We start from the raw sequence: 838 nt of genomic DNA, 5'->3' as shown, positions 1-838 counted from the left end.
GGGCCCACTTGGTGTGTGCTTGGGTTGAGCATTGAAGCATTTTCGTGTAGAGATTCTTCTTGGAGTTAAACGCCAGCTTTGGTGCCAGTTTGGGCGTTTAACTCCCATTTAGGTGCCAGTTCCGGCGTTTAACGCTGGGATTTCTGTAGGTGACTTTGAACGCCGGTTTGGGCCATCAAATCTTGGGCAAAGTATGAACTATCATATATTGCTGGAAATCCCAGGATGTCTACTTTCCAACGCCGTTGAGAGCGCGCCAATTGGGCTTCTGTAGCTCCAGAAAATCCACTTCGAGTGCAGGGAGGTCAGAATCCAACAGCATCTGCAGTCCTTTTCAGTCTCTGAATCAGATTTTTGCTCAGGTCCCTCAATTTCAGCCAGAAAATACCTGAAATCACAGAAAAACACACAAACTCATAGTAAAGTCCAGAAAAGTGAATTTTAACTAAAAACTAATAAAAATATACTAAGAACTCAACTAAAACTACTAAAAACATACTAAAAACAATGCCAAAAAGGGTACAAATTATCCGCTCATCAACTTGCTGGTTAGTTGTGCGAAGTTGTGTTTATACCATGGTATTGAGCACCAAGTTTTTGGATTCATTACCGGGGATTATTTGAGTTGTGAAAAGTAGTGATCACAATTTCGTGCACCAAGTTTTTGGCGTCGTTGCCGGGGAATTAAATGTCCTAACTATAGTTTCGCATTTGTTCCTTGCAATAACAGTGCCAAGTTTTGATCCGGCAACAACACCAAGTTTTTGGCGCCGTTGCCGGGGATTGTTCGAGTATGGACAACTGACGGTTCATCTTGTTGCTCAGATTAGGTAATTTT

The sequence above is a fragment of the Arachis duranensis genome, chromosome 4, assembly GCF_000817695.3.
Source record: "Arachis duranensis cultivar V14167 chromosome 4, aradu.V14167.gnm2.J7QH, whole genome shotgun sequence".
Classification (NCBI taxonomy): Eukaryota; Viridiplantae; Streptophyta; class Magnoliopsida; order Fabales; family Fabaceae; genus Arachis; species Arachis duranensis.
Note: the sequence above shows the minus strand (reverse complement) of the source record.